The following is a 27,748-nucleotide window of genomic DNA, read 5'->3' on the forward strand; positions in this document are numbered from 1 at the left end:
AGTAGTTTCAGCTCAGGTCATGATCTCAGAGTCATGAGATGGAGCACCGCACTCTGGGCATGGAACCTGCTTAATATTCTCTCTCTCCCTCTCCCCTCCTCTCTCTCATGTATGTGCTCTCTCTCACTCTCAAAATAAATAAATAAATAAAAATAAAAACTGACTTTAAAAAAGGATTATAAAAAATAAAATAGGATTTATAATATCTCCGAAGTCCATAAAGCAATATTAAAGAAATAATTGAATATTTCACCTGAGCTCTAAATCATCACTGAACAACAAAAACAAAACCACACATAAGCGAGGCCTAATAGTATTTCAAATTCATATATATAAGTGAAGGATGTAAAACTCTGGGATTATGGACATTGGGGAGGGTATGTGATTTGGTGAGTGCTGTGAAGTGTGTAAACCTGGTGATTCACAGACCTGGGGATAAAAATATATGTTTATAAAAAATATATGTTTATAAAAAATAAAAAATTAAAAAAAAAAATTCCCTAAGTTTCATGCTCAAGTAAGCAAACACACAGTACTGAGACTCAACCCTTGACCAGCCTCACCTATTTATCATGAGATAAAAGTGTGAAAGTTTCACATTATGGTAGATGTGAGATAGGAGATGGAGAAAATACCTTCATGTAGGTGACAAGAGAAAGGCTAAATGGAAGAATATTACTATAGTCAGCAACAAAATTTTGTAGATACTGAAATTATTCTAGGTATATGAAAATGTTTTTATGACATGTTAATTTAATTCAATTAAACTTGGACTTTTCACCGTTATTTTAGCTTCATCATTACTAAAATAAGGCATTTGCCCTACACATCTCAGTACATTGATGACATTCTGGCCCCAAAATCTAAAGTACCAAGATCTCCTAACTTCCATGATTTCTTACTACATTTCAGACTATTTCCCACCCTTTGAGTATATCTGGTTTTATGTGTTGATTCTTCATCTTTGTGGCTTATTTTTTCTGAATAATTTCAAGTGTTTTTCTGACTAAAACTTTAATCTCGAAAGAGAAACGTACAGGATTCTTCAGAGTTCTATATTCTCACTTGGTATGGCCTGCGCACAAGTCCAGTAGGTGTTTCACAACTAACGCAAACGTAAAATCTAAAAGGATACTTGTTGTTCCCTCCAAACCACATCAATCACATTTAAGAATTTATATTTATTTTCAAATTAGCATTTTGCCTTCAGTTCTTCAAACAAAAAAATGGATTCATCCTTTTAGAGATCCTCCCAAATGGAGACAAATTCTTTTTTTCTTTTCCTTTTCTTTCTTTTCTTATCCTTTTTTTCCTTTTTGAGTACTTCTTTTTTATTTTTTGGTTTTTTAAAACATTTTAATTGAGGTATAATTGACATATGACTTCTTCCATTGTAACATCTCTAACATTCTCTAATCTCCTTTCTGTCACTAACCTTCTTTGCTTTGCATCAGGATTCCAACATTAGACTTCAAATTAGCTTCTTTATTTCCAGGCTCTACAGCTGTCTGTTTAACATTGTTACTCAATGAGTGGTCTGGGAATCGGCAGTATTGGTGTCATCTGGAAACTCATTAGAAAGGTGAAATCTCAAGCTGTACTTGAGAACTTTTGAATCAGAATTTGTGTTTTTAGCAGGATCCCCAAGTGATTGGAGTGCTCATTCAGGTTTGAGAAGCTCTGTTGAGCATGACCATGTTATTTCTCTACTCAGAAGGCCTTCAAAAAATGATTGAATGATAGCATTAATTAAATCTGTGGCTCAGTCAGTTAAGCATCTGCCTTTGGCTCAGGTCATGATCCCAGGGTTTTGGGATCAAGCGCCGAACTCGGCTCCCTACTCAGAGGGGAGTGTGCCTCTTCTTCTCCATCTGGCTTTCCTCGCTCTCTCTCGCTCTCTTTTGCTCTTTCTCATTCTCAAATAAATAAGTAAAATCTTTAAAATGAAATAAAATGGAAGATATTACATTCTCCTTCTCAAAATATAATTCTCACTAATCACCTATACACACCCTGTACTTGTTTTTTGCCATCCTTTGAACCACTGTATACATTCCAATGTGTGGTTTACTTGCTGAAAATGCTCCCTGCTCATTTGTTTACACAAACCTAGATAAAATCTAGCTTTTAAAAACATATTCTTATAGTTCCTATTATGTAAATAATAATAATACAAATAATTTTATCAATAGTATCTACAAAAGTGTATTTTGCATTATTTATTTTTCTTTAAATTTACAGCCCATATTTCCAATTAAATAGCAAACCTTTTATTAGCCTGTATCCTGACATCTAGAAGAGAACCTTGCACACCATTGGGATCAGATGATTTCTAAAAATAAGTATTTCTGGCTGTGCCTAGGAATAAATTAGATTTATTTTTAATTTATAACACTATTTGTATGACAAAATTGTACAAAATTCTATAAGAAGATAGTAAAAAATTTGTTTAAATAGAACTCCCCTGGGAAGCCTGGGTGGCTCAGTTGGTTGGACGACTGCCTTCGGCTCAGGTCAGATCCTGGAGTCCTGGGATTGAGTCCTGCATCGGGCTCCCAGCTCCATGGGGAGTCTACTTCTCCCTTTGATTTCTCCTCGCTCATACTCTCTCTCAACTACCTCTCTCTCAATAAATAAATAAAAATCTTTAAAAAAAAAAAAAGAACTCCCTGCTGTTTTCTGTCTCTATATGAGAAAAAAAATTAACTTAGTATAAATGTCAACACATTCAAATGGGGAAGAACCTAATTATATGATTATACATAGCATTAACTTTCACTACCTATATTTAAAATAATGCTGTAGGATAAAATGGTATTTGGATATACTGTAAGATTTAATAGGTAAGTAAAACCCTTAATAAATCTACAGAGAAATATATCTACACAAGTAGCTAAGGTGTTCAGTAGAAATTAAGCTTTATAATTAATGTTTCTTGTTAATTAACATATATTATTAACCATAATGGTTTAACAATTTGTATTAGTCACAAGTAAATTATGTAATTACTACTTGAAACAAAGGACTTTTATGAATAAAAAATAAAATTCACCCTCATTTTTAATATCAAAAGGAAATAGCTAAAATTAATATACTTCTTTCTCACAAAAGTATTCCACATTATAATAGTTCTTTTTTTTTTTTAAGATTTTCAACAGACTTCTTTTTTTTTTTTTTAGATTTTTATTTTATTTATTTATTTGAGAGAGAGAGACAGTGAGAGAGAGCATGAGCGAGGAGAAGGTCAGAGGGAGAAGCAGACTCCCCATGGAGCTGGGAGCCCGATGCGGGACTCGATCCCGGGACTCCAGGATCCTGACCTGAGCCGAAGGTAGTCGTCCAACCAACTGAGCCACCCAGGCATCCCACACATTATAATAGTTCTTAACGGTTTTTTGTTTCAAATAGTTATGTCCAAATATTATAAAGCAAAAAAAAAATCTATATATATTTTTTTAAGATTTTTCTTTATTTGACAGAGGGAGAGAAATCACAAGTAGGCAGAGAAGCAGGCAGAGAGAGGGGAGAAAGCAGGGTCCCTGTGGAGCAGAGAGCCGGATGTGGGGCTCGATCCCAGGACCCTGGGATCATGACCTGAGCTGAAGGCAGAGGCTTTAACCCACTGAGCCACCCAGGTGCCCCAAAAAATCTATATTTTTTCAGTTGTTTTCATAGCAATTATATATCCAAAGTGTCTTTCTGATATTTTTTATGTTTTATGCTCTCCCATTTTAAATACTAATTCCAATTATTAAGGGATAATAAGAACAACTATACAAAGTAATAAACAATGGTATATCTCGTAGTTTATAAGGCCTTTGCTTTGGAGTGTTCAAGTCCTAGAATTCTCTTTTGTCTTTGGAACCCAATATTTCCTTTTCTACAAATTCTATCTTAAGCATCTTATTTCTCTTTTTTGTTAGGTTGTCTTGGGTTGGTGAAGTGCATTTCACACTAATTTACCTGTTGTTCTTTTTTAAAAAAAAAAAAGATTTTATTTATTTATTTGAGAGAGAAAAAGAGCTTGAGAAAGAGAGATCACAAGCATGGGGGAGGTCTAGAGGGAGAAGCAGACTCCCTTCTGAGCAGCATGGGGAGGGCACTTGATCCAAGGACTCTAGGACCATGACCTGAGCTGAAGGCAGTTGCTTAACTGACAGAGCCACCCAGAAGGTCCTTGCCTGTCTTAAGAGATAAATTTGTCAAGACATCCAGTAGAATATAGTCACAGTTCTAGATCAGAAATATGGCTAGTGATTAGCCTTCTAATGGTATACCATCTAGTTGATGATGCAATGCAACTTAAGACTAAGTTAGACTTATCAATCCTGTATCTGGTCCTGGAATTTTGGTCATAAGTGTAAATTCGATAAAATTATAACAATCTTTCTGAGCTTTTTTCCTTCCTAAGGATCACTACATGTGAAATCTGATAATGTCCTTTAATTCCTAGGCATTGGGGAATGATGAGGCTGATATTAGATAGAATATTGCATGCCCAAGACATGATAAAGGAACTTTTTCCTAGAGGTAAAACGCAAACACATAGAACAAAACCATAGGATAATGTGATGTATTATATTTTAGAAGTTTAATAAAGGAGTTGAGATCTGACCTAAAATTTTAATAAAGAAATATTTAACATTCAGGTGAGTATGGGATTAAAGCCATCCAAAAAAAAAAAAAAAAAAAGGAAGAGAAAACAATAAAATAGAGGAATGACAAAAGAAGAAACAGTATAGGTTATATACACATTAGAATGGAGAATAATCATTGACATATATAGACCACATGAGGCTTAGAGGAGGCAATAATGTCTCAGAATAGCACCATATGGGAGCTTCAAGTGAGTGTGAACCTTATAGCACAGATCATGAAGAGACCAAAAATAATTTCTAAATTATTTTTAACAATAATGTTGATTGTTCACTTTTTTCCTTTTGAATTTCATAGTAAAATACATTTGAATCAGAGCATCAAAAATACATGACATATTGAAGCCAGAAAGGATAAGCCAAAATATTCACTTATAGTTGGGTAAATTGAGTTCCAAAGACCTTGAATAACTTCTACAAGGTCAAAGAGCTGTTTCTATTTGTCTTAACTAGAAAGCACACATGGTTCTTATAGTTATTTTGGTTCTGTCAATAATTCTTGTACTAGAATGCAATCAACCTCTATTGAGAAGAGAGTAGAAATTTTTGATTTAGATGATCAGTTTGTTTGAAGAGATTGATTTGAACTATTATGACTTTTCTCCTATGTATAATTATATTTATTTTAAAGTTAGTTTTAGACAAAATTGCCATTTTTTAAAAAAAGTATAAACATCATCATTTCCTTGTTTTTTAAAGTTTTTCTATATGATCATGCAATAAATTAGTTAGCCTTTCCATCTTTTTTGTTGTTGTTGTTCAAAACACACTGAAAATAAAATGAACTTTGTTCTTTCCTGGACATAACCAGACATAGTCCTCAAAGAAAGGGAAGGCCTCCCTTAAATCTGTTGGATTTTCAGGTGAGACAAATTTGGATGTAAATGATTCACTTCCTAAGGATTTAGGCTTTTTTATTTTTTTTCCCAATTTGGTGGAGATACAAAGGTATAAAGGGGAAAATTTAAAGAAAGATAAGAGCACTCTCTTGGTATCTGTCAACCTCAGAGATGCGCCATCAAGGTACCTGACTGACATAAACCTCTTCCTGGATCGCTGCCATGTAGAATACGATTTCCTATAATACTTACATATGTAATGTCTTTTTTAATATATAGCCCTATTTAATTTTTATTTACTCTGTATAGTCTCAACAGAATTAAGCACAACTGAGGACAGAAAGTGGGGTGCTGCCTACCTCTGGGAAGGAGAAGTGGGCTACTGCATCTGGCGTGGAGCATTCAGAGGAATATGGGGTGTCAAGTTTCCCATGCATATCCATTCCAATATTCTCTTTTCGGATATCAGGGTCCCATGCCTTTCCTACTGGGCCATGGTTTTCACGTAAGAGGAGGAGTCACAGCTGAGACTTGAAGTTTTCTCTGACTTTGGATTTTCTACTCAGTCTTTTCCCCAACTGTGGGAATTAAAGGCCTTTCAAATTTCACAGTATAATACAAGGCTAACTCTCTTAAACCACTTCTTTTTATTTAAGGCTTTTAGAGCAACTTGCAATGTTGGTTATTTAGACAGGTGGCCATGGTTTATTTTAAATTTGACAATACATTATCTGAAACGTACGTTTCTCATATTGCTTCCTCTTGATTTTTTTGCTTCTTTCTCATGCATCCTTTTTTCTTTAATTACCTAGTCAGCTTTGCCTGTAGTTGGTGCCCAAGACACTTGGAGGTAACTTGAAACCAAAATTAAGTATGCCTTTTCCCAGAGAGGAATTGCATTTGCTTCTGCCTGATACCTGAGGAGAGCTTACCATTGGAGATGAGAGTAATTGAAGTTCATGGATTAAAGTTCCTTAAGTATCTCAAAAGTACATGGCTGGGTTGAAAACCCATTAAACGATTGTTCTATGACCATAATATCTCCAAAATATTTTTCCTTTCCTTTTACTTCTCTAGCACTGCTCAGTCCAAATAGACTTTCCTGTTATCTTCTGGGGTTAGGGTATGAGTCATGTCTAGGTCTGGTTTGGTTTTTTCCTGAGGTTATAGCCCTTATGTCCCAGGATAATGTGGGGGAGGTTCTCTTTAAGACCCTCCACTTGGTCAGTGTCTGAGTTTTTACTTCTCCCAGTATAGCAAATGAACTGAAAGTTGAGTGGTATAGATTGCGTGATGCCCTAAATGTTTTGGGTACTCCAGTATTGCTCTTTAACCATTTAAAACTTTCAAACAAAAACTGACCCGAGAGCTCACCACTGTATTTTAAATTCTACAGTTTAGTTGATACAGTTTCAAAATATTTTCCAACCATTTTCAGAGAATAAGTTAGTGTGGATAGTCGTTTAGAAACAGGAAAAGTAAATTAGAGAATATTTTAAAATATCAAGCATGAACATGATATTGGGAGCCTAGTTTAGGTTAAGAATCATTATAGAGTTCATTTTCCCTTGTATGACTTTTCTTTTCTCATGTAGAGTGATAGATATAAAATCATACAGAAGGAAGATAGATATTTTTCCAAGACTGGGATTTTGCCAGAACATGTGTATTTAAGACATATAATGAAACAGGGGTTAGGTGATTTCCAAGAGAATGATTAACAAGATTAAATTACCACAAATTTGGTGGTTTAAAACAGCAGAAATTTATTCTCTCACAATTCTGGAGGACAGAAGTGCATAGTCAATGTGTTGCTCTTTCTGGAAGCTTCCATGAGTGTCTCTAAGTGTCTGGGAACTGGCATCAATCTCTGGCATTTCTTGGATTGTAGGTACCTCACTACATTCTCTACTTCTGTCTTCACATGGCCTTCTCTTCTGCATTCCTTTGTGTCTTCTTTTCTGTCTCTCATAAAGGCAGCTGTCCTTGGCTTTAGAGCCCACTGTAATCCAGGACTACCTCATTTCAAAATCCTTACCTTAATAAAATCTGCAAAAAGTCTTATTCGAATAAGGTCACAGTCTGAGTTTCTGAGTGGACATATCCTTTGGGGGGCAACTACTCAATCCACTACAAGGCACCATAGCAACCTTTAATAAATGCAGATATACAAATATTGATAAGGATACTAAGTTGCAAATTCTTTCTTTCATTCGTGTTCTTATTCTGAGAATATTTTGTCTCAGATATTTCTTAATATAATGGATCAAAACTGCTAATAGGTTATTTCTAACAATAAAAATTAAAATGATCTTTTTCTCAACAATCAAACTAATATAGATTTCTTTGGTAGTACTCTTTCATGAATAAGCTGAATAGTCTTATAAAGTACAAATATAAATCATATGAATAATTTATTTTAATGAGAGATACAAAGTTCATTCAAGTTAATGTGAGGAAAAAATATCATGCATTGACTCAATCAGCCAATGCATCAAATACTATCTTTAAAGCATTTTGAAATGTTGAGATAGCTGGGTGGCTCAGTTGGTTAAACATCTGCCTTCAGTTTAGGCCATCCAGGGTCCTGGGATCAAGTCCCACATGGGGCTCCTCACTTAGTGGGAAGTCTGCTTTTCCCTCTTCCTGCTGTTTCCCCTGCTTAAGCACGCTCTCTTTCTCGCTGACAAATAAATAAATAAAATATTTAAAGAAAAAAAATCATTTTGAAATGTCTTGAAAATATGAAAATAAACAGTATTGAACCAGAAACTTCAACCAGTGTAGCTGGCATGAACTAGATTGTAACATCAAGAATTTGTGTTACATTATATCCAGCAAAATAAAAACCCCTAAGAAGAAACATGAAGAGAAAAATAACATGTAGGCTTTTAACTTGTTAAAGGTACATGGCAAAATGCATTTCAATAGGGACCACTGCTCTCGCCATCCCCCACCTCATTTGTCAAATCTGAACTCTGTTCTATGTCAGTTCCTTGATGTGTGGATTGTAGGAAGGAGAATCATCCAATTTCCAAGAGAGGGAAGTAGGAAAAGTGTCAAGGAAGAGGGATAATTCGGCTAGCCTAATGTAACGTGAGAAATGTTTGGGACTCCTGGGTGGCTCAGCTAGCTAAGCAGTTGCCTTTGGCTTAGGTCATGACCCTGGTGTCCCAGGATAGAGCCCCACATCAGACTCCCTGCTCAGTGGGGAGTCTGCTTCTCCCTCTACCCCTCTTCCATGCTCATGCTCTCTTTCTCCCTCTCTCAAATAAATACATAAAGTCTTAAAAGAAATAAAGTGAGAAAGGACTAAAAGATTATGTCTTATTGGATGAAGGATGCAGTGGTGGCAAAGGTTGCAACTATTTTTCTTTATGATGTCTACTGTACTATATGATTGTATAACAAGCCATTATTTTGGTTAAAATACTTGTTATTACTATGAAAAATCATACCAGTGAAATTATTTTTAAGATAAGATTTCTGTTACATGATATATTGAAAACTGAAAGGTATCTAAAACTGAGAACAGTGGGAAATATGTTTTATTTCTTATGTTTGTATTTCTCATCAAGAGTAATGTCATCTCATTGGTGTAATCACTATAATTAATGCACAATTCAAACCAAACCTTCCAACTATATCTCAGTGTATGTTATTATACATTGGTTTCAATCTTCAAAAATTGGCCCAATTTTCATGTTTTGCCAATGTCATAAAAGTTTTCCTTACTTAATATTACTATTCAAAATTCATGTGTTATTCTCTAAAAAGGAAAGAAAAAATTTAAATTTTCCTCATTATAAATTGTGTTGTAGAGAAAACCAAAATTTGAGATTATGATTATTGTTGTACCACCTATATTTTTGTGTTCTTATTGCTTTACTTCTCTGCTGTATTTTTTCTATATATGTATAATTGTGAAACGTGAGTAGTTGATACATGAACACACACGAAACTCTATGACCCACTCATTTTTACCTCTGAAGTTCCATAACTTTAGAAAGAATTTCTTTATAGACTACCTTTTTCTCTACCTTTCAAATGATATCTTAAAATTTGCAAGACAAAAACTAGTTCCATAACATCCCCTCAAGGGGACTTGTAGTGTAATTCTTCACAGTTGTTTCACGTCCCTGGGATACTAATCTGATCTATTCTGTGGCAGTATTTAATTGTGCAATGTTTGTTTTTCTTTCTTTTCTTTTCTCTACCTTTTTTTTGGGGGGGGTACTGTTAATGGTTTTTGTTTGTTTAAAATATATTTTAAAATTCTTTATTCAGTGGGGCGCCTGGGTGGCTCAGTGGGTTAGGCCGCTGCCTTCGGCTCAGGTCATGATCTCAGAGTCCTGGGATCGAGTCCCGCATCGGGCTCTCTGCTCAGCAGAGAGCCTGCTTCCCTCTCTCTCTCTCTGGCTGCCTCTCCGTCTACTTGTGTGATTTCTCTCTGTCAAATTAATAAATAAAATCTTTAGAGAAAAAAAAATTAAAAAAAAAATTCTTTATTCACTATTTTGAATATATACCATGGTCATCATTAGTTCACTGGGAAGCAAAACCAGAATATATTAAGGGAATTAAATTAGCATGCTCAGTTTTAATGGGTCTCTAAAAGATTTGCTTGTTATAGCATACAAGGCTTATGGGGGGAAAGTGTTCCTACTGACGGTTTATTATTCAGGAGAATGTAAGGGAAAACCTGTTTTTATTAGCACCTTTTCCCAAACACTAGCCTCAAGATATTAGAATAAAGTAGCGATGCGTGAGTTTAAATGTTGAAAACTATGCTGGATTGCTGGTAAAGAAACACGTTTAACAAAATATTTCCCCTTTGAATTAGTATTATTTTTCCCTCAGGAAACCAGCTGGAGAGTAAAACAATACTCTTCTACTTTGTTAACAAATTACAGAATTCATTTATGTCCTATGGGCAAAGGTAGACACAGTATTCACAACTCAAAAATCTTATTCAAGAAATGCCCATCAAAGCACTCTAATGATGTCTTGTTTATCTTGACGGTTTATTGTTTTTCTCCAACACATCTGAAATATTTTACCATTTGGCTCATTTGGGCAGTTTCTAAGCATATTTCCAGTCTCAGAGAGGTGTACTTGCCTTGCCTTCTGCAGAGCTGGCTGGTAAAGGCAGTGTTCTGGCCTCTGGCCATTGCTGCTCTCTGGCATAGACCCTGCATCTCTGATTAGACTGTGAGCATTGAGCTCAGCAAACCCAACAGCAAATTCAATGGCAAAGGTATCCTTCAGGTGAATGCTATTCTAGCATAAGAAAATACACACTTTCTACTTTACTTTTTTTAAGATCTGGTTTGAAGGAAAATGCATGCTATGTACTTCAAAACACACAACCTTGGCTACAATGCAAAGGATATACATGAAAAGATAAACCTTCAAACTGAAGGTTCATAGAAATACATAATGAGTGAAAAATTATAAGAAAATCATTTTGATTTATAAAGAGCTAGATATCTGTAGAAACATTGCCTGCAGTTTATGAGCTTAGTAAGCTTGAAAAGTAAGACATGTAATTAAAATAAATTCTGTGCTTATCTCATAATATCTCAGTCCTTCTATTTTTCTGGCTATTGGAATGCCAATAAGCTATGATGACCAAAATCCTTTGCAAATCTAAAAACATTTCTAGGTATTAGAAATATTTTTTTACAAATTAGTTTTGGATATAATGTAATAGAAAAAATACTTTTTATTTTTATTCTAAATTACTGTAAATAAATTGAATCTAGAACCTTAATACAAAGTGATAAAATAGGATAATTGGTAACATTTGAAATAATATCTAGTTCAGAAGACTTCAAAACAGAAGTCTTCATTACATTCTATCATAAAACATCCTTTCAGACTACTGTCACAAATGAAATCGACTGTAAGTCCAATATACAACGATATTTCTTTCATTACTATATAATACAAATATGAATTGGAAAACATAACTGTATGCTTTGATATGTTAAAGTTATAATGCCATTTTTCTTCAACAAAAATTAAATAATAAATTAGATGACTAGTGCATTTCCTATACATAAAACTAAAGGTTCAATACTACCCAACTTTTCCAAAGAATACATAAAATGTTACAGATAATTTTATAATTTTGAAGGCTAGTCATTGAAGGATATTTTATTACTGTAAGTATTTAAAATGGCTTCTCTTTCATCAAAGAAAGATTGAGTAGAAATCTGGATTTATCATCTGAATGACTCATAACTATCTGAAATTAGAATTTCATCCAAGCACTAAATCTAAAAATATAATCTTAGAATAAATTAATAGCTACATTTATTTTAGTAATGAGGGAAAGTATAGAAATACAAGGTAACATTTCACAGTTACAATATTTCAAATGGAAACCCATTTTATTGTATTGTATGTTGCCCAGTTATGGAATTTTTGTTCAGCTACTATTCTATGTGACTTCAGATAACATCTGTTTTGATATTCTCACCAAATCTAATTCAAGATGAATTGGCTAAAACACCCAACTGTCAGTGTTACCAAAGAAATAGACCTTCACTGATTAAAAAAAAGTTATTAAATACATTGTTTAGTTTTAAGACTAATAGAAGGAAAAAAGTCAATAGAGACCATTAAGGAGTTTGATCTGTAACTTATCCATACTTGATTTTCAAAATAAATTAAAATTTTAATTTTAACTTTTGGATCAAAGTTCTAAGCTTATGTCTTATGAAGATTTTTAGTTTCACAGCCATAGAATATAATTTATAATTAAAAGAGAAGCAGTCTTTTGATACAGTTCATAGGACTAGATATGCATCTGATTAAAAAAAAATTATTGGTAAAAAGGAATCTATAGGTGCAATGAGGAGGAAATTCTGTTTGCACATTATCAGTGATGAGAAATTAGATTTTTGAGAGCCATGTGTTTAGACAGTCTGCCTCTCTCTTTTCCTGTTTCTATGTCATAATACAATTTATATTATGCCATCTGGAAGGGGTACAGGCAACAACCAAAACAAAATCCAGTTCATAAAATTATAGCTATATATCCAGCTGGAAAAAAAAATATTAATGCTACTTTAGGCTTAAGATTTGTCTGACTCTGCTATTTTGATTCATTGATGTAATTCTTTGTATTTTAGGATGCCCACTTTTTGACAATCTTGTTTTTGATGTGTCTAATCTCTCAGATAATCTTTTTACACAGTAACATATGTTTTGGAATCTATCCAAGAGAGATATTACTGCCTTCTGAGAAAAGAATTAACTTGTTCTTTCCCAAAGAATTCCTCTTCAAGTACATCCAAAAAAAAAAAAAAAGCTTCTAAAAAAATGAATCATCTCAAAGATAACAACCATAAAATGTGGATGAACTTTTTAGAAATCTGGAAGTTAGAGAAACCTGTATTTGCTTTTTTTGTTTGTTTGTTTGCTTATTTTTGAAGATGTAAAACTTGGAAGATGGTTATATTGGGGGATATTTCTCTCTTTTATAGCATGAGTTTGAAGGCAGGCAACTGTCCCAGTGTGGCATAGGAAAGTTAAAACTCAAGTAGAAACCTACATTCTTTCTGTCTTAAAGAACCAAAAGTTTGAATTAGGACAATCATACTCCTAGAAGGTGACCAGGGGAATCCTGGAGGGGAGAAGGAAGGAAACCCTAAAATCTCTATGTAAACTCTGGCTAATCACTGAACCATTAAGTATAGGGAAGACTTAAGGCAGCTTGCAGTGAAGGGTAAAGGTAGGAAAAAGTACTGAGGTGCTGCAAAAAAAATTTTGTAATTTGACCCTACAGAAGGTAATTTTTAATTTATAAGAGTATAACAGAATGTGGAGCCTCAGCAACACAACTGAAACAATTTTCAGAATATAATTCAAAATTATTTAAATATGAAGAACCAATAAAATGTGATTCATTATTCTGAAAGGAAAACAAAAATTAAACAGATAAATCTACACTTGATCTTAGCCAAAAGGCCAAGAAGCGATTAAACAGATAAATCTGAAGATGTTCCTAAAATTATGTTGTCAGACAAGGATTTTTAAAAAACTCTTATAATGACAATGAATGAGGCAAAGGAAAATACACCTGAGACCAAAGGAAAAAATAGGAAATCTCAGAGAGAAATAGGGAATAGAAATAGAAAATGCTAAATAAAAATATTAAATAGAAAATGGAAACTACAGAAATTAGAAAAAACTATTTGAAATTTTAAAAAAATAGACTGGATAGGATCAAGAGTAGAATGAAACTGCCAGAAGAAAGAGAAAAAGGACTTTAAAATTGATCAATGGAAATTATTCAAGCTGAAGGCCAGAGAGAAAAATATATTAATAGAAAAAACAATCAGAGCCTCAGAAAACATTAGGTATATCAGATGGTCTAACATGGATACAATTGGAGTCCCAGAAGTAGAGGAGAGAATGTTGTAGTAAAAATATTTGAAGAAACAATAGCCAAATATTTTATAATTTGGTGAAATTTCTTAATTTAAATATGTAAGATATGCAGCAAATTCAAAACAGACCAAATGCAATAAATAAACTCTCTCTAGGCACATCATATCCAAACTGCAGAAATCCAAGGACATAAGGAAAATATTAAAAGAATCCAGAAAAATATGGCACATTATGATTCAAATGATTGTGGTCTTCTCATCAGAAATTATGAAGGCAGAAGGCAGTGGAATAACATGATGAAAGCCATGGGGGAAAAATAAAGCAACAACTCCAACCCAGAGTTTCATATGTAGTGGCAATATCCTTCAAAAAAGGAGGCAGAATAGAGGTATTCTCAGATAAAAAATTAACTATAAAACTGTCATGTGAAGACAGGTACTGCAAGAAAAGTTAAAGAAAACTCTTTAGGATAAAAGTTTATGGTAGCAGAGGGAAATATAGGCAGTCAAGAGGTAATACATACCCTAAAAAGTGATAAATATAAGGATATATTATTTTTTTCATTATGTTTGAATATGTGGCTGTTTCAAGCAAAAATTATGATACTTTCTTGCAGACTTTACAATGTATATTGATATAATACATATACAGTTTCTAGCATAAGGGAAATCAAGGGAGGTTAATGGGCCAAAATGATCATGAAGTTTCTACACTTTACATGAACATGTATAATATCAACTCTAATTAGAATGTAAAATGTTCTAAAGATACAAACGTAGTGATCCAAAGGGGCACGTGCACCCAAATGTTTATAGCAGCAATGTCTACAATAGCCAAACTATGGAAAGAACCTAGATGTCTATCAACAGATGAATGGATAAAGAAGATGTGATATATATATATATATATATATAATGGAATACTATGCAGCCATCAAAAGAAATGAAATCTTGCCATTTGGGACGACGTGGATGGAACTAGAGGGTATCATGCTTAGCGAAATAAGTCAATCAGAGAAAGACAACTATCATATAATCTCCCTGATATGAGGAAGTGGTGATGCAACATGGGGGGTTAAGGGGGTAGGAGAAGAATAAATGAAACAAGATGGGATTGGGAGGGAGACAAACCATAAGTGACTCTTCATCTCACAAAACAAACTGAGGGTTGCTGGGGGGAGTGGGGTTAGGAGGGGGGGTTATGGACATTGGGGAGGGTATGTGCTATGGTGAGTGCTGTGAAGTGTATAAACCTGGCGATTCACAGAACTGTACCCCTGGGGATAAAAATATATTATATGTTTATAAAAAATTAAATAAAAAAATGTAAAATTTTAAGGATGCATAATATACCTTTAGAAAAATCACTACAACATTAGGCTTTCTGCTCCGCAGGGAGCCTGCTTCCTCCTCTCTCTCTCTGCCTGTGTGCCTACTTGTGATCTCTCTGTCAAATAAATAAAATATTAAAATAAAAGAAAAACCACTACAAAATACAAAATAATATGTATAAAGCCAATATATGGAAACTACCCAAATAATCGGAATAACTTATGAAAGAAAAAGGAAAAAAGAGCAACACAAAAATGAGAGAGATGAAAAGGAATCAAGTAGTGAAATTTCAGAACAAAATCCAACTATATTAGCATTACATTAAATATTAATTGAAAAACACTCCATATATATGGCACATAACATCTGAAAAGATTTAAAAATAAACATAAACAAACACAAAAAAATTTGGATATGGTATCTAAAAAAGACTCATTTTCAATATAAAAACAGGTAAATTGAAAGTAAAGAGATGGAAAAAGATATATAATTCTGAGTAAATATAATAAAATAAAAAAAAATATTCCTCAAGAAAAAAGGAACTACTGGAAATAAAGAGGTTTATTTTGTGATGATAAATACTTTCATTAATAAAAGAAAACACAAAAATCACAAGATCATATCGATAGGTGCAAAAAAATTTTTTGATAAAATTCAACATCTATTCACAATGAAACTGTTCAGTAAAGTAAAGTAGAAATAAAAAATAAGGTAGAATGTATCTATAAAAACTTACAACTAATATCAAATTTCATAGTAAAATATTTAATGTTTTCCATATAAGATCAGAAAGAAGGCATAGATGCCTACTTCCACCACTTTAAGACTGTAGTAGAGGATGTAACAATTGAAATAGAGCATGAAAAAGAAATAAAAGACAATAGACTAGGAAAATAGAAATAAAGTTGTATCTATTTGCTGATGGCACAATTGTTACTATAGAAAATCCTAAGAAATATACAAAAGAATAAATAGAATTAAACAAATTGAGAAGGTTGGAGTATGCTAGATTAAGATATACAAATCAATTGGATTTTATATACTGGCCATCAATAACTGAAACATGATTTTTTAAATTCATATTATCAAAATACCACATTGAGTTGTTACCTAAATATATTTTAAATATATATATTTTAAATATATATATTTTAAATATATTTTAATAAAATATGTGTAAGAACTCTACATTGACTGCTATAAAACTGGATAATTAATTAAATAAATAATTAAGACTTAAGTAAGTGTAGATATATAGGAAGATACAATATGTTAACTATTGTTAAAGTTTTTAATATATATAATGTGTGTGTGTGTGTGTGTGTAAATCATGACAGTACCAATCAAATCCTAAAGGAAATGATAAGCTAATTTGAAAATTAATATGGAAATACAAATGACCTAGAATAGCCAAAACAATTTTTTCAAAGAACAAATTTGGAAGAGCTATACTACATGATTTAAAGATCCACTACAAAGCTCTAGTAATCAAAACAATGTTATATAGTTGAAGGAATAGACATAGGTCAATTAAAATGGGGAGTACAGAAATTGACCAAACTGCATATAATCATGTTTTAAGACCATTTGTTGAGAAGAAAAGACTTCCTTTACAAATAGTGCTGGAACAATTAGATATATCTATGGAATAAAAAGGAACATCAATATTTACCCCAAAGTTAACTTGATATGGAACATAGTCCTATACACAAAAATAAAAACCATAACTACTAAACAAAACAGTAGATTATTTGTGTTAACTGGAGGTAGGCAAGGATTTAGATAGACACTAAGAAACAGAAACAAAAATAATCTTTTGGCTTTCAACAAAATTCTTTTTTTGTTCCCCAAAACATACTATTTAAAAAATGAAAAGGCAAGCTGCAGATGGGGAGAAAATACATTACATGTGTCTGAGAAAGGATTTATATGAAGAACATATTCTTATATGTTCTTCATATAAGAAGAACAGACCCAATAACAGAAGACAAATAAAAACCATACAACTTTAAAATCTAATCTAATTAAAAACTATTTAAAATAATCGAACACACACATCACACAAAATATATATACATGGCAAATAAACATGTGAAAATACATAAACTACATTATTTAATTACAATTAAACAAATTACAATTATATTTTAAAGAAATTATAATTAAAGCAAAAAAGTTACCACAACATGTCAATTTGAAGAGTTAACAGTAAAGGCTGGAAAATTCATGTGTTTTGTGAGAATATGGAGCCATTTTAACTCTCATGCACTGCTGCTGGGGATATAAAGTTGTAATATTACATTGGAAAATAGGCAGTTTCTTTAAAAAAAAAAAACACATTATATTCTTACCAAATAATCAGCTATTTTACTCCAGTTACTTACTTGAGAGAATTGATAATATATAGCCACACAAAGGACTTACACGGAAATAATCATAGCAGTTTTATGCAAAATAACCCAAACTTCAAATAACGCCACAGTCCATCATTGGATGTATGGATAAGTAAAATGTTATTTATCTTTATAATTGAATAGTGTTCAACAATAAAAGTGAATGAGCTGCTGACATATACAATATAGTGTGCATGAATCTGTAAGTCATTGTGCTGAGATAAGCCTGTTACAAAAGTAGTCATGCAATTTGATTCTACTTATAAATACCTATAAAATGTGAACTGACCTATGGTAACCAAAATCATCTGATTCCCTGGGGCAGGGTGCAGAGGGAGGGATGGACTCTAAAGGGGCTCACAGAATCTTTCCCGAGTGGTGCAAATATGCATCCTGATTTAAACAGTGGTTTTGCAATGTATATTTCTATCACAATTAGTTGAATTATATATGTTAGGTGGGTGCAGTTTCTTATATGAAAATATACCTGAATAAGGCTGATAAAATTGTGAAAATTCCATATCAAGTTTGTTGGTAAACAAAACATAAAACAGTCCTGTCAACAAAACTAATTTATGCCATATTTTAACTTTTTAGAGAAGTGTCTACTAATAACTATCAGAATAATCTTCTTACAGAAAAATCATTTTTTCTTGTATATAACTGATAGATACATCTATATCTATAGATCGATAGATATATCTATGTAGATATAGATATTTCTATAGATCGATAGATCTATATAGGTATAGATATATCTATCTCAGTTATACATTACTTTGTAATGTCCAAAATCAGTTAACATTACATTTTTGGCTTTTTCCTCCTTTTGTGGCATGCTAACTTTACTAACTCTAAAATCAATTAAGAAAATATAAGACTAATTCTCCAGAGAAGTCAGAATTAAGGGTAAAACAGTTAAACCGAAAGTAGTATAATTTATAATGTGTCTCTTTCATTGCGCTAAAAGGTGTTTTTTTTTTAATTATTTTTTATTTTTTTAGTTTTTATTAACATATAATGTATTATTTGCCCAGGAGTATAGGTCTATGAATCATCAGGCTTATACATTTCATAGCATTCACCATAGCACATACCCTCCCCAATGTCCATAAACCAATTGCCCTATCACTACCCTGCACTCCCCAGCAAGCCTCAGTTTGTTTTGTGAGATTAAGAGTCTCTTACGGTTTGTCTCCCTCCTGATCCCAACTTGTTTCATTTTTTCCTTCCCTACCCCCCAAAACCCCCCACCCTGACTCTCAAATTCCTCATATCAGAGAGATCATATGATAATTGTCTTCCTCTGATTGACTTATTTCACTCAGCATAATACCCTCTAGTTCCATCCATGTCATTACAAAAGGCAAGACTTCATTTCTTTTGATGGCTGCATAGTATTCCAGTGTGTGTGTGTGTGTGTGTGTGTGTGTGTGTGTGTGTGTACATATACGTATATATATGTATATGTGTGTACATATGTACACACATATATATGTATATGTACACCACTTTTTCTCTATCCATTCATCTGTTGATGGACATCTAAGTTCTTTCCATAGTTTGACGATTGTGGACATTGCTGCTATAAACATTTGGGTGTACGTGATCAGATCACTACATTTGTATCTTTAAGGTAAATACCTAGTAATGTGATTGCTGGGTCACAGAGTAGCACTATTTTCAACTTTTTGAGGAATCTTCATGCTGTTTTCCAGAGTGGCTGCACCAGCTTGCATTCCCATAAAAGGTGTTTTAAATTTCTGTAAATATATCTACCTTTGGGTACATAATGCTAATGGATGTAATTTTATGTTTAATGATTTTAAGGTATTTATTTTAATGTACTTATATTGTATCTTAACTTCAATACATATTAAAATCTGAAAAAAATTTCATCATCCTTAACTGAAACATAGAAATATTAATGTTGTCAATCACAGAAAAAAAAGGTGAATGATGCAAATCCAGCCTTAATCTTTTGTCTCCTTATCCAAGAAACCATTTCTTAGGCTGTACCTTAAAAGTAAAATCATGCTAGTGCCATATTCCCATTTCAAACCATGAGTTTTCATTTTCTATTGAAAGTTAGAAGCATGTTTCCTTTACTTTGATACAGTAAGTCTTTTAACTTCTTAGTAGAAAGAGGTTTTATAAAATTGAATTTAAAAAGAAAAATATATATGTAAATACACTGTTGGGTTAGTTGAAAGAGCCATGTACCCATAGTCTGCTGACCTGGGTTCAAACTCTGGTTCTATTATTGCATTTCTGTGGAATGAAAACAATCCCTTTTTCATAGTGTGGCTCTCAGGAACATAGAACCTAGAAGATTTTATAGTCTGCATGTTGAAGTCTGCTTGATTTTTTGAGCCGATGTACGTAGAGTTAAAACTTGTTTTCTCAGTGCAGTATTAGTACAATTTAGGGCAAGGTGCCTAGTCTCTCTATTGGTTTTATTCACTAATAAAATAGGACTAATAGTATCTACTCATGGTGTTGATGTGAGATTTAGAGATGCATAATTAGATACATAAGCATAATGGTGAGAACATAAGATTTATCAATTTTTATAGCTTTTATAAGTGGTGTCAATTAAAATAGTGATAATTGGGAGACTCTCATTCACTTTTCCCAAATCAAATTTAAATGGCCATGAAAACAGGCAGAAAAGACAATTATAGATAGCACAACAAATTAATAAAGAGCCATGTTACAAATGAGGCAGATACTGCTCCAAAGAAAATTGTCCCATCTACCACTTCTACCATGGTCTGTGAATACTGTTTGTAACTGCCCGTCATTTTTGCTCTTTCTCCCATGAATTAACATTTCTACAAACAAATCTATTTGTATTTTTTCACTGTATCTCCAACCCCACTATCAATATACAAAAGCTCAGGGAACAGAGGGAAAGAGCCACAGTACACGGAACATTTGCTGAAAGACAGCTTGAATGGATTTCACTTAAAGTATTTACTCCACATTTTTGCTGGTCAGTTTCTTAGGTCTAAAGCTTTGGGAAGGAGCATGGATCTGCAGAGTGGCTCTCAGTACCACTGATTAGCAAAACCTCTACTTCAATTTCTGCAACCTACAGTAAGTTGAGCTAGTACAATTTAGCAGGATTTCTGTAGAATTTTCTCCTGACCTCACTGCTTACTATTCCTTTAAAGAAAATGAGGCAGCCTTGGAAATTCTGAGGAAATGTGTGTATTTTTCCTTCTTTAATAGGTAGATATAATGTTTTATTTCTTGAGCTAGATGCTGGTTACATGGGTAGGCTTTGTTTGTTAAAATTCATTGAACTTTACATTTATGAAATATGAAGAATTCTATGTACCTCAATAAATATAATTATTATTAATAAGTTAGATAAGTAATAAAATAATATTTCTCTACATTTCATGATGTGGAAATTATATGAACTTCTCTGAGTAAGAAAGAGGGAAATAAATTGTGAAAAATAAGAATGATTACCCCTCCCCCAAATTATTTGAGTTTGTATCATATAGAAAATTTATTCTTACATAAAGGAGTTTGGAATATGGTCTATAGACTGTACTCCAGCTTGAGGATTCTTGGATTCTTGATTCACAGTAGCAATTAGAAAACCCTGCTAAGATTTATCACAAATATACCTGTTGAACTTCATTTAACATAGCCTTACAAGATGTATGTATTCTCTGGAACCCTGATTCTTCTCCATATTAATATGTGATACAGAAGAGTAAAAAATTCTGTGGTCAAATGAGTTTGAATATTAATCAATTAAATAAAATTTAATAGTTTTCTTTACTATAGTATTTCCTAAATCGAAATTTACTATCTTTTCTAGATTTTACTTCAGTATCTGAATGAACACAATATTAACTCTTTCAGAATCATATTATTTTCTCCGCCCACCATCTGAAATGAACTGGAAAAATCATATTACAAAGTGAAGTTCAACTACTAAGGAAGCTATACCTTTGGGACTGATCATTTCCCACACTTCCAGAGTTTCACTGCCGACATTTGTAGCCCCTTTGAATAATGCAGCAGAATTTTTTAGGATGAAGGTTTCTTGGGAGACATTATTTTTATAGCATATCACCCTTTGCATGAGACAGCTCTAAAAATGGCATTTTCAGCATCTCTAGCATTCACCTATTCTCAAAGGAGAATCATACATCTAGTAGTTTCTGCTTTCTACAAATCCATACCACAGCAATAGGGTCAGAATAGAACACAGCAAAAATTTAAAAAAATTTTTTTGCTTGGTGAACTCAGTCATTGCACAAAGAGCTGCGATGAAATAATCTAAAGTTAAGGACTAGTATCTGAAAAACTACAGAGATTTTCCTAAAAGTGGCCTACCAATGCAGATACCTGAAAATGACCAGTTTATGGGAACTAGCATAGCATACATAAATATGTAACAGAGACAAGGAAAAAGGTTGCTTAAAACTAGAATGAGATCAGAGACACTTAAGATTGTCATTCCATATTAGGGGTGTGCTTTTATGTGTTGATATGTCATTAAATATAATAATACTAGTTTCAATATTGCAGCATTACTATGATTTTAGTAATGTTATATTTGGGGGGAATAGCAGCAATAGAAACAAGCTAAGTGATATGCTACAACTTTTAGAGTATCTTGTTTTATAGTTTTGAATTCGAAACTTTAAATGTTTTACATGAATTATAAAATAAAATATTAAAAAATATCCCCATGTCAGGGAGATGGAGAGGAGAAGGGAGTTGAGAGGAATTGGAAGGGGAGGAGGACCATGAGAGACTATGGACTCTGAAAAACAACCTGAGGGTTTTGAAGCGGTGGAAGGTATGGGGAGCCAGGTGGTGGGTATTAGAGAAGGCACGGATTGCATGGAGCACTGGGTGTGGTGCAAAAATAATGAATACTGTTACGCTGAAAAGAAATTAAAAAAAAATCCCCATTTCCCCACATCGGTTTGGATACATAACCACTCAGATAATAATTATTTAACATGATTTAAAGACATGGTATTTTAACTAACAATTACTGGGATATGCTTTAAGGATTAAAAATATCATCAAAAACATTTGAAACTGAATTAAATAGTCATTGACAGTAAAAATATTGGTATTAAGTGAATATATATTAAACATCATAGGTAATATACAAAGCAAGGATATAATCAGTATTTTTAGAATAAAAGAAAATCACATAAAATAGAGCAATCGAGTAAAATTCAAGTAATATTTCTTTTCATTTACAAATGTCAGCATACACTTATTATTAATCTTCTTTTTTTTTTTTAAAGTGCTTTTTCCAAGCTCTGTTCATCGAGAGGGCATAAAGGCAATGACAACACAGAAGCAGCTCTTTTACACGTTGCTACTCACTAAAAGAAACAAGGATACTTTGAAAAATTACTAAGTTTTCAGATCTGGGAGAAGGAAAAACACATTTTTATTATTAATTAATTTATTTATAATTATTTTTAAGAAATTATAATTTATTATATATGTTATATATAAACATATACATATATGGTATAAGAAATAAATATGCATATACATATTTCTTACAAGATGAACATGATGTAGATTTGTCCAAGAAAGTAAGGAATCTATCCAAGACTAGTAAGATCACCTTAAAAGGATTCAGTAGCCAATTTGAAATGGCTCTTCATGGTTAAAGATAAAACATTTTGGGGCATCAAAAAAATAATGAAATCTTGCCATTTGCGACAACATGGATGGAACTAGAGCGTATCATGCTTAGCGAAATAAGTCAAGCAGAGAAAGACAACTATCATATGATCTCCCTGATATGAGGAAGTGGTGATGCAACATGGGGGCTTAAGTGGGTAGGAGAAGAATAAATGAAACAAGATGGGATTGGGAGGGAGACAAACCATAAGTGACTCTTAATCTCACAAAACAAACTGAGGGTTGCTGGGGGGAGGGGGTTTGGGAGAAGGGGGTGGGATTATGGACATTGGGGAGGGTATGTGCTTTGGTGAGTGCTGTGAAGTGTGTAAACCTGGTGGTTCACAGACCTGTACCCCTGGGGATAAAAATATATGTTTATAAAAAATTAAATTAAAAAAAATAATGATTGCAATGAAGTAACACATAAAATACATAAGAAAAAAACGAATTTTAAAAATACTCACGGAGGGTATGTGCTTTGGTGAGTGCTGATTCACAGACCTGTACCCCTGGGGATAAAAATACATGTTTATAAAAAATAAAAAATTAAAAAAAAATACTCACGGATCACCTTTGGATGGGTTTGTCTGGAATATTCTCAATAACCATTGCATTAGATTAATTCTTTTTTTTTTTAAGATTTTATGTATTTATTCGACAGAGATCACAGTAGGCAGAAAGACAGGCAGAGGGAGAGGAGGAAGCAGGCTCCCTGCTGAGCAGAGAGCCCGATTCGGGGCTCCATCTCAGGACCCTGGGATCATGACCTGAGCCGAAGGCAGAGGCCTCGAGCCACTGAGCCACCCAGGCGCCCCTAGATTAATTCTTAATATCACCTCATTGCGCTCACAAATGTTTCAATTTTGCAGGCCAAATCATGTAGTTATTCTACTTTTATAGGGTACTGATGTAATAACTCATTATTCTGCAAATTGACAAATAAAAAAAAGAAATTATACTAGTTTATAATATAAACTGTTTAAGGGTAGCCAAATATTAGTTAAGGTTAATTTCCTTTACAGAAATCGAACTAATAAAGAAACAAAAAGAACTATAAAATGATCATTTTACAGGGCCAGGTTAAATAATGGATCTAGATAATAATTGTTACCAGATGCTATAAAAGTCACAAGAAATGTTGCTAGTGAACTTAATAATGGATGAATTGGGTAACAACAACTGAAAACACTGAAATATCTTAGAAAAACCAGGCCATATGTGCCCCTGAAGTAATAGTAAATGTAGATACAAACCACCTACAAGTTATTCTTGCCAGAATTTGAGTCTGAATCTGCAAACTTCTGGATTTAATCCCAGGAAATATAAAGGAAAGGAAAAACAAAGTGTTGAATATTATCAAGAGAGAGCAATAAATCAAATACAGATTATGGAACATGTTTAACTCAAAGTGGTTAGCCCAATTTCCTAAATAAATAAATGGCTTGGAAAAAAATGTATGTGTATATGGGAACTGTTTTATTTTTACAGAGCAAAAGATGTTTAAGAGACATACCTAGAATATCTCCAAATATTTGAAACCTAAGTAAAAGTTTTGAAATCATTTGTGGGTCAAAAAGATATCAAAAGGGAATGTGAGAGGTGACATCAATAAATATCTGTAGAATATTTAGAAAATAGTAAGATATTATGAAAAATTTATGGCAATAAATTCAACAACTTGAATGAAATGGACAGAGTCCCTGCAAACCAGGGACTACGAAATTTCCTGAAAAGCTCAGTCAAGAAAAAATAAGTACCTTGAATAGTCCATGCAACTTTTAGGGAAACTATATTTGTATTTTCAAATGTGACTACGAAGACAACATCCGGCCTAGATACTTCCTTGGTGAATGCTCTTAAACATTTACAGACAAAATTATACTAATTATATACAAAATCTTCCTGAAAATAGAAGAGACAAGATTTACTCTAATACCCAAACCAAACACAGATTGGTTTTCTCTATGGGACAAAAGCCTTAATTTGGGGGTAAGAGCAAAAACAATTTTTGCCAGTATGTCAGTGAAGAAAACCCACGCACAAGGGAAAAGAAAACTATAGGCTGGGGAAGGGACAGCCGGAATCCAGACTAGGGGGAGAAGGAGCACTAAGGCATCTCTGAGTGTCTGACTCCACATACCTGATTGATGTTCTCTTCCTAAATGACCAATTAGGCTAGTAAGGATAGAGCTGTTGATCAATTACAGTACTTTTTAATGAAAAGATACCTTTTAATGAAAAGAATAGAAACCTATCCTTAGAATTTTGTTGGCGGAAGGTGTTTTCCACATCTATGCGTATCTATTTAACGATGGTTAATAGTAAAATGGTAACAATATTGGGGGAATTTGCGTGTTTTCTAAAAACAAAATATCTTTTTGCTAGTTATATTTAATTTTAATGTCTTTTTAGATTAGCAATAGTTTCTTAATTTTTTAAATTTAATTTAATTTAATTTTAATTTTAATGTCTCTTTAAAAAACAAAATCAAGGGCCACCTGGGTGGTTCAGTTGGCTAGGCGTCTGCCTCAGGTCATCATGATCCCAGATGCTGGGATGGAGCCCTGCATGTGGATTCCTGCTCCAAGGGGAGCCTACTTCTCCCACTCCCTTTGCCCCTTCCCTGACTTGTGCTCTCTCTTCTTCTCTCTCTCTCAAGTATATAAACAAAATTAAAAAACAAAAAACAAAATCAATGGGCTTCTTAAGACAAGTCAAAGCACTTAAGTATTCTCTACTTTATCCATCCCTGGGAGTTCACCTGACATGGGTGTTGATCCGTTAAGGCTTCAGCTCACTTGGCATATTACATTAATTTGGGGAATCACTTTAGATGATAGGAAATGCATCAAAATAGAAAAAATATATATATCATTTCAGGTAGCTTTGAAATTCTTATCTCCTCACTTTACGCTGTTTCTGAAATGACCTTCTGTCTCCTTTCCATCCATTTTAATCTTACTATTCCTCTATTCCTGTCCAATGTCAGTTTCTCTGTGAAACATTACTGCACTCTACAAAACTTATATTGGCCTAATTGGTTGTTCCGTGCATTCGGCATACATATGGCCATCCATGTGTTTATTCTATTTTTCTGTTATAATTTTTAAAATGTATGTGGTATATTATATTTTACAATATCCTTCTATTTAATTTAATTCTCCTTTCTCCTTTCTTATTTTCTATGCTTTTGGTTCATTTCTAAAAGGTACTATGCCTTGAATTAAATTTTATAGCCATAATTTCTAGTATATCTTTTTTTTAAATATTTTATTCATTCATTCAGTTATTTATTTATTTGTCAGAGAGCGAGAGAGACAGAAAGAGCACAAGCAGGGGGAATGGCAGACAGAGGGAGAAGCAGGCTTCCTACTGAGCAAGGAACCTAGATCCCAGGACCTTGGATCATGACCAGAGCCGAAGGCAGATGCTTAACTGACTGAGCCACCCAGACATCCCTCTATCATATCCCATTCATGTTAGGAAGCAAATGGTTTTGATAAGCAAATTAAGGTAATATGATAGTATGATAGTTTTTTTTCTAAGACTAAGATCTAGAGTAAAAGCAATAGATATTAAAAGTTTTCTGTCATAACTAATTTGAGATGATGTAAGACCACAGAAAGAAAATGTTACTCGAGACACTTTTAGAGAATGAGACAAGATAAAGAAATAAGAGAATTGAATGTATCAGATGTTCTCTTTGTAACAGGAATTGTATTGAAAAATTTTTATGTTGACTCCATGTGTGTGTATGTATGTGTGTCTACCTCATAAGAGCCTGATATGTAGTCAGTATTCCTTTTAACTGATAAGAACAGATACTACACTACACTTGATCTTAGCCAAAAGGCTGAGAAGCGATAGTATTCCTTTTTTTTTTTTTTTTAAAGATTTTATTTATTTGACAGACAGAGATCACAAGTAGGCAGAGAGGCAGGCAGAGAGAGAGGGAGGGGGAAGCAGGCTCTCTGCTCAGCTCCATCCCAGGACCCTGGGATCATGACCTGAGCCGAAGGCAGAGGCTTTAACCCACTGAGCCACCCAGGCACCCCGATAGTATTCCTTTTTATACCCCATAGAATTGTAGACAGTGAGTCTCAAAATATTTAAAATGGAAGAGCTGAAATTTTAGCTAAGGTTGTTTTAATTAAGTCATGCGTTCTTTTTTACTCTACCATACCTCCAACATTTTGTCCAGGAAGTACTCAAGATTCTAAAGAAAGCATTTTCCTATGTCAAAAAATTGAACATGGAGCACATCACTGCAAAAAGTTTTGCATAAAAAATGCTCATCTTCTGGCAGGTAAATGCTTGATTAACTTGCAGAGATTTTAAACTTAAAATCATCTACACATTAAAATTTGGAAATTTGTGAGGGAAAAATATGGCTTTGGCAAACGAAATCCTAAGCTTATAACCAAATTTAGGAACTATTAATATTG

The 27,748-nt window shown here is 33.1% G+C and overlaps 2 pseudogenes; both read right to left on the minus strand.

The window, feature by feature from the left end:
- Positions 1–13,397: 13,397 nt before the first annotated feature.
- On the minus strand, positions 13,398–13,483 carry LOC131830856 (U2 spliceosomal RNA; annotated as a pseudogene).
- Positions 13,484–27,013: 13,530 nt separating this feature from the next.
- Positions 27,014–27,168, minus strand: LOC131830848 (U2 spliceosomal RNA; annotated as a pseudogene).
- Positions 27,169–27,748: the final 580 nt, after the last annotated feature.

The sequence above is a fragment of the Mustela lutreola genome, chromosome 4, assembly GCF_030435805.1.
Source record: "Mustela lutreola isolate mMusLut2 chromosome 4, mMusLut2.pri, whole genome shotgun sequence".
Lineage (NCBI taxonomy): Eukaryota > Metazoa > Chordata > Mammalia > Carnivora > Mustelidae > Mustela > Mustela lutreola.